This window comes from Orycteropus afer, unplaced genomic scaffold (assembly GCF_000298275.1).
Source record: "Orycteropus afer afer isolate SDZICR_OR568_19922 unplaced genomic scaffold, OryAfe1.0 scaffold00060, whole genome shotgun sequence".
Taxonomy (NCBI): Eukaryota; Metazoa; Chordata; class Mammalia; order Tubulidentata; family Orycteropodidae; genus Orycteropus; species Orycteropus afer.
This window is the reverse complement of record NW_006921647.1, coordinates 6,529,255-6,539,576: the sequence shown is the minus strand read 5'-3', so window position 1 is coordinate 6,539,576 and position 10,322 is coordinate 6,529,255.

Genomic DNA, 10,322 nt, shown 5'->3' with positions numbered 1-10,322 from the left:
AAAAAAAAAAAAAAAAAGAAAAGAACCACACTTTAAGATTTACTCATTAGACCAGAATCTGCTATTATTAAACATTTAAATCATAAAAATATCCTTCAAATCTCTTAATCTTTGTTGTCCATGGACCTGAAGATTATAGCTTGCCCCAGAAAGGCAAAGATATGGTAGACAGGTCACTTTTTGTCTTCATTTGGCATTTATGTTTATCATTATAAGTTGATAATTTGTCCAGGGTTTATACATCCATCTCCTGTGAACAGGCCTCAATTGACATACTTTGTAGAGGAGAATTCTCCATGAAAAATAATGTAAAATTTTGAATGAAATTTTAAACATGAAAGTAAATATTTATCTAGAAAATAAATCACAACAAATTATCAATTTATAAAAGCTGACAAGTACCACTAAAATCACAACATTCAGAAAATTAATTTTGATTCACTTCTGGTCCCGTACATATCAAATCTTGTTCTCCTTTAATAACCACGTTACTAGTGCAGGTGTTATAACTAGTTATTAGTGCATGTGCTCATGTTGTGCATGATCTTTGGCCCTGCACTTGCATTGTGAAGCCAAGGAGTGAGCATAGGGTGCAATTAGATATTGCTGGACATGATTCCTGCACTTAGACTGTTGCAATGACATCAAGGAAGGGGTCAAAGGCCATCATAATATAATCTCATTGAATCCAAGCTAATTGTATTCCCAACTGAGATTTCCTTAGCAGGGTCTCTCAAACACCTGAATCATTCCCATGCTACCATAAACTGGGAAGTTGGAATGGGAAAGGACAGTCATCCTAACCAGTTGTAAGTAAGAGAGTTTAGTTTTTTACAAATTTTATTAAATGTATATATGTGAATCCATCCTTAGTCTCCCTCTCATGGCCTTAGAAACCCATATAATTGAGGGGTCCTGAATTTCAGACTTCTTTAGACTCACAGCAAATCCACAGGGAGAAAGATAAAGAATCTCAGAATCTGATTTGATCTAGAATCACAAAGATTTATAGTTGCTGAGTTTACAAAGCTGATCGTTAGAGGTTGGCCAAAGTGAATTTAACAAGCAAAAGAAAAACAAAACATAATTTGTAACCATAGGTAATGAATACTACGTCCCTGAAAATCCCATGCCTAGATTTGTAGAAACTCTACCAACCTCTGAGTTTTTGTGAGTATATGCCAGTTTTCCTATATTCTTCCATGCCTATCTGATTTACCTGGATGTGTGAGAAGTGACAGGAAGGAGAAGGAAGCTATCAAGAAAATGAAAGGTAGCATCTGAAAATGATCTCCATGATGACAGGTAGGTCAGAAAAAAAAGGCAAACATTGGAGTCACACAACCTGGGTCTACATTTCTGCTCTTTAAAAGCTCTTAATTAGACCTTTAGGCGCTCTGGTGGTGTAGTGCCTAAGGCATTTGAATTCCTAAGTGTCTTAGTTTACTTGCTAGAAAATAGGAATAATAATAGTAAGTACACCTAAGGATTATCATAAGGATTAACATATTATTACATGCAGAGCATGTACAACATTGCCTGGCATGTAGTAATCACTCAATAAAAGTTAGCTGTTATTATTTGGAAAGTCAAAGGCATTTTGAAATGTGATTTACATAGCAGTTGCAGAGATTTTTGGACTCTTGCTTCTACTCTCCTCTTTTAATACTAAAATCATCAGCCTTCCAAGTTCAGTTCCTGGGTAACTGCTGTTGCTATTCTAGGCCATCTGTGATCTTCAGTGGCACCAAGTTTGGCATTCCAAACTGTGGCTAGATCCCGTCACAACTGCCAGTGATCTGTTGTCTGTTTACTTGCAGAATTGGTCACAATTTGGTCCTTTTTGTATAAATTGTCTACATTAGCTCTTAAAGCTATGCACTTGTCTTCTGGGGCGCCAGCATTTGGATGGGTGTTATAACACTACATTTTCTCTACATTACAAGTCCTAAAAATAGGGTGCAACTGACTAGCGTTTTCAGCCTTCACAGCAAGATTTGGTTTGTCAGGAAATGGTGTGGGAGCAGTTCTCATATACACTGAAGGTGCAAAGTGCAAAGCAAAAATAACTCCACAAGAGTTTAACAGCCCTTCTTTATGTAAGTTATTTACAAAGGCCACAATCTGGAGTTACAGGCAGAGCCTTAGGAAGCTCGAGAGACCCTTCTGGAACAGGAAAAATGCCAATATAGATTATACAAAGGGAATGTGGAATGAAGAAAGACAAGGTTTAATTTGTTATCTCTGCCCTCTCCATCAGTATTCATGGCTGTTCAAGCATCAGTAGGACTTTGAGTAGTCAAACTTGCAAGAACTATTAAATAATATAATACAAAAAACATATGTAGAAACCTCTGACCCATCACTGCTTTCATTTTTACATACAAAGTTTCTCCATCCTCTCTATTGGGTGAGTTTGTTCAGCTGTTTATTATATGAAACAAGACACCCTGTATTAGTGAATCTTAATTGCATTTTCACTTTCTATGGCATCATGAAGTTTAGTAGCAAATATTTTGCAAACACTGAGACACTTCAGAATTATTATTCCTACTCTTCAATAAAAATTCTAAATATAGGCAAGTGGCAGGAAAAAAATCAGTTGTCTTCATTAATATGACTTCAAAAACAAAAACAACATGATGTTTGCTGCATAATTTATCACAGCTCTAACAAACATCACGTTCTTGATTAGGTGAAAATCTCAGATGAACATAATTAAGTCATTTTGTTGTCCCCCTCACCTTGCTGTTAGTCTTTCTAATACGAACTTAGAGGAAAATTCTAGCCCATCGCATAGATTGAGGATGAATTCTTTATTTCCATGTCAATGGAGTATTGTCACAAACACTTTGTTCAGGCAAAAGAAGATTTAGAATAGCTGTGCTTTATCCCAGCTCGCAATGTACTTTTGGTATTAATAGACTCATAAAGGACTAACCAGATTTCCCCCTTTGCATTTTTTGAGGTGCTCTCTCATCAAAAGTTTCTCAGTTGTACAATATGGCAAACTTTCTCTTTGTACTTAAAAATGAGAGAGAGAGAAAAAAAAATCACACACTATTTTATATGAGGAGCAAAGAAGATGATGGATTAAAGCAGATGTAGAGTGTTTGCAGTTATATAAGACTATTAGGGACCCTGCCTGTTCTGGTTTTTGTAATTTGTCCATGTCCTACTTTATATAACTCAATCTATTGCGAGCCAAACATGAAATAAGCGAACACAGTATTCCATATTTCACTTTGTCAGCAAATTAAAAATGTGTAGAACAAACATAACAGTCATCATGGTGCTTGAATAGAGAATGAAGCATTTTTCAAATCCCAGGGACCTGTAAGAAACAGAGGTTAAGGAGATTAAAAAAAAAAAAAAAACCCACAACAATGAGCAGATGTGCTTTTTACTGTTGACGGATAAGCTTATCCATTTACTTCAATTAATAATAAGAATGAGTACATCAGTACATAGGCTTGTCCTGATGCCTTGATTTTTTTCCTATTTGACAGGTAATAGTGGGGCTGGGAAAACGTCACAACAGTTTAGTCTTGCCACACTGGCTTTAACTAGTTTGCTGACAATGGGAATGCATCTTGCTAAGGGTCCTTATGATTCATAATAATCATGCAGAGGGCTGGCTCTTCCAAAAGGTTTAAAGTCAGTGGCAATTAATGGTTTAAAATAAAATCCTCCAATGGGTTATTCATTTGGGCACTAAGTAAAATCAACTTAAAATATTTATGAACAGTATGAAAATGTGGAAATTTTCTATAGGAACCTGTCTTTTCATATTGAGTCATAAGTGAAACCAACTGTGTTTGACAAAGAAAGGCCATTTTCCCATACAGCCTAACTACTAACTCCTTCTCTTGTTTTAGAAGATCTTTTCTACACTCTATCAAATTTTGTCAAGAGAAGTTCTAGTGATTTGAAAAAGCCCACAATCTCAACAATTTTAGCCAATTACAGCAAATTATGCCTCCAGCAAAACTGAAAATGTATACCAAAATATCATTAAATCAGTAAATTGCATCAGTGCTTACTGACCCAATAAATAAATGCATCCCTTTTAAAAGGGTAGCTTGACTGATTAACACCAGTAGAGGAAAGGGAGGGAGATACTGGCAATTTTTTTTTAAGATAAAAAAGAAGACCATATATAATCTTCCAGAGTCCCCAGGTGGTACAAATGGTTCATGTGCTTAGCTGTTAATTGAAAGGAAAGCCCTTTGAGCCCACCCAGAGTGTCCTTGGAAGAAAAGCCTGGTCATCTACTTGTGAAAAATCAGCCACTGAAAACCCTATGAAGCATAGTTTGACACTAACACACGAGTTGCCATGAGTCAGAGGTGACTTGATGGTAACTGGTTTAACATTTCTCAGTGTTCCCACACATGTAACACGTTATAGTTATCTCACTGCTGAAAAGGATTGAGGTTAGTGTGTCAATATTTTGACCTTAAAGATTATGCTGTTCCATTTGCAAAAGAGCTAGCGTAGGCACCATCCTCCTCTTCTTCATAGAAGTGTGGAACACCTCAGAGAACACACAGAACATATGGACAAACTGCATGCTTCTTTAGGGCAGAAGCTTCAGTATATTCATTTCCCTGTCTCCACAGCATCCAGCACAGCCCTTCTCAAGGACAAAAAACTCAGCAAATGTTTTCTAGCAAGTACCGTTCTTCTAGACCACTCTATACAGTCCCACTAACCAATTGTTTCTAAGCAAAAAAGGCATAAAACTTGGAAGTAGGCTTGGAGAAGAGCCTTACTTAGATCTCTCAAAATTTACCTACTAACTACTATATACTCCCCCCTCAGTTCTGTGCTCTGTAAGGCCCTCTCTGACATCTCTACATACCCCAAAGAAGAATCACACTTTCTCTCTTCTCTTTTTCCATAGCAAACAACTCAACATGCTGCCATTGAGTTGGATCTGACCCATAGTGACCCTTCCTTGGGTTTCCGAGGTGATATCACTATGGAAGTAGATTGCCCAACCTTCCTTCTGAGGAGTGGCTGGGGGGTTTGAACCACCAGCCTTCTGGTTAGCAGTCAAATATCTTAGGCACTATGCCACCTGAGCTCCTAGTACATACCTTAAATATAGCACTTTTCTTATACTTTAGCAATTTTTGTTTGTCTCTGTAACCACACTTGTGGCAGCTTTTTTTTATTTTTATTTTTTTTAATTTTTTTTGGTCTTTGTATCACCTGATCCCAGAAATGAGAATGTCTTTAGTCTTTAGTAAGTACTCAATAAATATTTGAATTGCACTGACTTCTTGATGATAAACTTCAATTGCACGGACAATCCTATCACCAAACTCACTGCCATGGAGTTGATTCTGACTCATAGTGACACTGTAGGACAGAGCAGAATTGCCCAACATGGAGTTTCCAAGGCTGTGAATTTTACAGAAGCAGGCTGCTGCATCTTTCTTCCACAGAATGACTGGTGGGTTTGAACTGTGTGCTTCTTAGTTAGCAGGTGAGTGCTTAATCACTACACCAAGTTTCCTTAGTCATATCACAACCAAGCCAAAACCAAACTCACTGCTGTCGAGTTGGGTCCAACTCATAGCTACCCCTCCTTGGGTTTCCGAGGCAGTATCACTACAGAAGTAGATTGCCTAATCTTCCTTCCAAGGAGTGGCTGGTGGGTTTGAACTGCTAGACTACTGGTTAGCAGTCAAATGCCTTAGGTGTTACACCACCAGAGCTATCACACTAGAGCTAAAATTTAGTTATAAGGAGGAAATAACATAAAAATAATATCCCATGTACTTTGCTCATTTAAAAAAAAAAAAAAAAGTAAGAAAAAGAAAATAGTTTGTGTTGGCCTTGTGGCATTGCTGGAGAAGGCAGAAAATTTACAGACTCAAATATGACCTCTACAGAATATTAGAAAGTAGAAAAGCTTGCATTCTTCCCTCCTATAAAAAAACATTATCTCCATGCTATTACTATCCAGCACTAACTCAGTGTTCAAATGCTTTGTATATTATGAAAATGGATATTCAAGTAGGATGGGAAATTACATTTGCTATAATCAATCAGCCTGCTCTGAAAAATAGATTATTAAAAATGCCTTCATTTGATTACCTGGGTGAAAATATAAATGGAAAATAACAATGGTAAATGCAGTGTGAGTATTGATAATGTGATGACTAGAGGAACTATATTCATTCCTAGCATTAATAAATTTTTAAGTTTTATTAATGCCTACAATAATACAGGTTTGTTACATTAACCATGATTTACTTAAACTTATCAACACAATGACTATAGGTTAAACTAAAGGGGCTGCTGTTTCCTGAAATGAGAATAGAGACAAAGAAACAAAGAGAGGTATGTTTACAGAGATAACATACAGGGTAGGAGGAGGGGGGAAGGGGGAGGCAAAGCATACAAAAGATGCATATTTAAAACTACTTATTTAAGGAAATTGAGCTAACATAGTTGAGAAAGCAAGATCAGTTCTATTTTAGTCTTTGATCAGTTAGATAGTATTATTTCTCAAAGTTTAAACTTTATGCTAGATTTATGTAGCTTAAATTTGTATTCTTTCAGACAAAATTCAATTCCCCAGTCTACAGGAAAAAGGAAAAAAAAAAAGTGAGAGAGAGGAAGAAATATAAAGAGCTCTATCAGGAACACAATAGAGTGTCTGGCTTTAAAATAGCTCATATAAATCTGCAATAATAAGCCAAAAGAATGAGGACTATCCGGATCATATTTCATTGAAAGAAAAATCCATTAAATGTAAGCCCTGATCTGGATTACCAAATAGAGGATCCAATGTGCCAGTACTTTTCTATCATTTATTACAGTTGATTTGTTACCATTGGATAAATCATCACTCAGCAGTCATAAACTAAACTAAAAAATAAAAAATAAAAAAATCCTTAGAAAGGTCTCTATGAAAAGTTATCTGTTATCTTTAGTCTCTTCAATCTGCTCCGACTCATGGTGACCCCATGTGAGGCAGAGTAGAACTCAGCTCCACAGGACTTTCAAGGGCTGATTTGTGGAAAGGATATTGCCAGCCTTTCCTCTGAGGCCCATGGGATGGACTCAAACTTCCAACATTTTGATCAACAGCTGAGTGTGTTAACTTGTTAACAGTTTGCACTACCCGGGGACTCCATGAAATGTTATAATAGGTAGAGATTCAGATGTAAAAATATTTAAAACATTCATTAGGTGAAAAAATAAAAATAATTAAAACATTCTGTTATCTAGGTAACTGCCTCCAAAAACACATTGTCACTAATTCAGCAAATACTTATTGACCTCTAAATGATTTTAGTATACGTTTTATTATATGCTGTGCCTGGATATGTGTATAAATATACTATATGAACTATTATTTTATTCTGAAATGGATCCAAATTCCTGTTTTGAATTTTTTTTAACATAAACATGTTGCTGTTGTTGTTATGTGCCGTCGAGTCGGACCTGACTCATAGCGATCCTTCCTGGGGTTTCCGAGGCAGTATCACTACAGAAGTAGATTGCCCAATCTTCCTTCCGAGGACTGGCTGGTGGGTTTGAACCAGCAGCCTCTGGTTAGCAGTCAAGTGCCTTAGGCACTATGCTAACATAAACATACTTTCCATTAAATATAGGACTGCTTCTAACTAGGTTTGTATATCTCAGAAACCAATCTAAATCTATTTTGAATACATAAATCTCATCATTCCTATTTCTGATAACTTTATTCTAAATAAGGGATAAAAGAATGAGAGAAAATAATTTGGAGAGAATGTATAGGCTGCTGTCATTAGCAATGACATTTAAGAACTCTTCAATGAATCTCAAGTGTTTTCTTTTTCTTTTTTTTTTTTTTCCCTAAGTCTCCATGTTCTTAAATAGGATAATAATACTATCCTATACAAGTTATGAGGATAAGATATACAGTGACCTAGGGAAACAATTCAAGATTTTTCTGTCATATCTACCTCTCCCCAATTCTTCAGCATTGAATCAATCCAAATATTTCCACTCCTTCACTCCTATGACTAGACTGATGGAGACACACCACATTGATGATCACATTTCTTTCTTATTGTTGCCTCAAGTGTACATTTATTGCTACTACTTCCTCAACACCCATTTACCCCTTGGCCCATAGTTCTCAAGGTATAAAACCCACAACTTACTGAAACTGTTCTCACTACCATGATCAGTGATCTCATATATTGTCAGTTTCTAGTGGTTATCCCCTGTTTTGGTTACCTAGTACTGCTCTAACAGAAATACCACAAATGGGATGGCTTGAAGAAACAGGAATTTATTCTCTTACAGTTCGGGAGGCTAGAAGTCCAAGTTCAAAGAGCTAGGCTCTAGGGGCTGTGTGACCTTGGCCTTCAGCTCTGCCTTTTGCTCCCAGCCCACTGAAGCTAGAGACATCTCTTCACTGTGGCAGCTACTGGCTGCTGAGGCTAATAAGCCCAAGGTCGACAAATAAAATGTCACAGTCCAGATGTTACCAAACCACACGGCAGGCCATTAATTCCACTCCATTGAAAGTCCCAAGGTTGGCGGAGCATGGCAGGCTGCTGAAGAGCGACACAGCTATGAGCAGGGTTCAAGCGTATCATAAGCTAAAGACCATTCCCAAAACTGCTTTATATACAGGAAGCAGAACCACATCCCTGAAGTAGCTACTCAGCTGCTCCAATACATTCCATCATGGAGTTAATTACCAATCTTATCATGAGGAATAACTACATTCAGCTGCCCAGCCACTCAACCAGGCCTAGCCAAGTTAATGCACAAACTTAACTACCACATACCCCTAGCAATGTGGTAATGTTGTTGTTATGTGCCGGCCGAGTCGGACCTGACTCATAGCGACCCCTCCTTGGGTTTCTGAGGCAGTATCACTACGGAAGTAGATTGCCCCATCTTCCTTCTGAGGAGGGGCTGTTGGGTTTGAACCGCCAGCCTTCTGGTTAGCAGTCAAGTGCCTTAGGCACTACGCTACCAGAGCTCCAATGTGGTAAAAATAGTGCATTATTGACTACTTCCAATGAAAACTTTCTTAGCTGATAATTTCCATGACATTACATTTCTTTGTTTTTCTTCTAATGTTCCTTTTCTTCTACCTGTCTTTTAAAATCTTAGTGCTCCATAGGGTTCTTGGTAAACATAAATTTGGAAGTGACACTATTCATCTCAGCACACCTGTTAATAGTTTTTTTAATGTTATTTATAATAATGTAGTGTTGTTGTTGTCGTCTTTTTCTACCCTAAGATAGACAGATAGAAAGATAGCTGAGGTTGATTGGCTGACTTCAACCAACTCAGCAATCATCCTTATGTTTGCTGGCATGTTCAAGTCCTAAAATAAGAACTAAATAAATGCTGGGTTACTGAGTGAATGAAGCTATACAGTCTCTATTAATCTTTTCTGCCCTTTTACAATTATAAGTAAGAAGTTTGGCCATTATAGGGCATTCAATTTCATCTCTACACTGGTCATTTGTGACTAGTTAATTCATGCAAATCTAAACCTGAGAGGTTGTACTGAGTTCAGGAAATATATTTATATCATGAGTCACAGGGGCACATTAGAGATGTGACATCAAGATGGCAACAGCCAGTTTCTGAGAATCTTATTTTATCTTTGGAAGTCTCCTTTGTTTTCACCCAAACCATGACACCAACTGTGAGTTTTCCTGCCATAGCACCTCCCTTTTTGTTTTTCTCCCTGTTGCTTTAATCTCTTGCTTCCTAATATTATCCTACACAAATCCTTTCCTATAGGGATTCTACTCTGCTAATTCTTGGAACATAATCTTGCTCTTACTTTTCATATCCTCTCTCCACCTCCTATTACAGTCATTACAGACCAAATCAAGAAATGCCTGGCTGCTTCATTTTGCCTACTGCATTAGGTTTACAGTATTGACCTTCCTGATAATGAATTATTTATACCATATTTGGGCTCCAGTGTGATATTTATACATACTGAATCTTGCCCTGCCTTTAGGCCCATGCTAGATCAGTGTCTTTGAGAGGGCTAAGACCTCAAACCTTCAATCTAGCATCCTGGGACACAGGTGTGTACTGGAATCTTTTCTTGCCCCAGTAGCCCATGGCTCATACTTGATCATTTTCAGGTCACATCTTTAACATCATTGGTCCTTAAATTACTCATCTTTAAATGTCAAGGATTGGTCCTTGTAATGGCTAAACATATTTTCATCTCAATATAGTAGAGTTGTACACAGTGGTGGCACAAGTAAATGTGTAACTGCATCAGATAGTTAACATGTTTTCATTTAATTCTGAATTATTTTTACCTGTAT